Genomic DNA, 654 nt, shown 5'->3' on the forward strand with positions numbered 1-654 from the left:
TCACACCCCCTTCCCGCAATAACAACCAAAACAGAATCCCCCTCGTCCTCATGTACCACCCCAACAACTCTGGATCCAACGCATCATCCTCCGACACTTCCGCCATCTGCAATCCGACCCCACCACCAAAGACATCTTTTCCTTCCCCACCCTTATCTGCCTTCCGGAGGGGCCACGCTCTCCAGGATTCCCTTGTCTGCTCCACACTCCCCTCCAGCCCATCACACCCGGCACTTTGCCCTGCAACCACAGGAAGTGCTACACCTGCCCCTACACCTCCCCCCTCAACCCCATCCCAGGCCCCAAGATGACCTTCCACATCAAGCAGATGTTCACCTGCACATCTGCTAATGTGGTATACTGTATCCGCTGTTCCTGATGTGGCCTCCTCCACACTGGGGAAACCAAGCAGAACACCTCCGCTCGGTTCGCAACAAACAAATGCACCTCCCAGTCGCGAACCATTTCACCTCCCCCTCCCATTCCTTAGACGACATGTCCATCTTGGGCCTCCTGCAGTGCCACAACGATGCCACCCGAAGGTTGCAGGAACAGCACCTCATATTTCTCTTGGGAACCCTGCAGCCCAATGGTATCGATGTGGACTTCACAAGCTTCAAAATCTCCCCTCCCCCTACCGCATCCCAAAACCAG

The 654-nt window shown here is 56.0% G+C and overlaps 1 protein-coding gene across 1 annotated transcript in view; it reads left to right on the top strand.

Moving 5' to 3' along the window:
* frk (fyn-related Src family tyrosine kinase) overlaps positions 1–654 on the top strand; it is a 113,020-nt gene that overhangs the window by 39,076 nt on the left and 73,290 nt on the right. The window lies entirely within an intron of this gene.

The sequence above is a fragment of the Rhincodon typus genome, chromosome 5 (assembly GCF_021869965.1).
Source record: "Rhincodon typus isolate 14 chromosome 5, sRhiTyp1.1, whole genome shotgun sequence".
NCBI lineage: Eukaryota > Metazoa > Chordata > Chondrichthyes > Orectolobiformes > Rhincodontidae > Rhincodon > Rhincodon typus.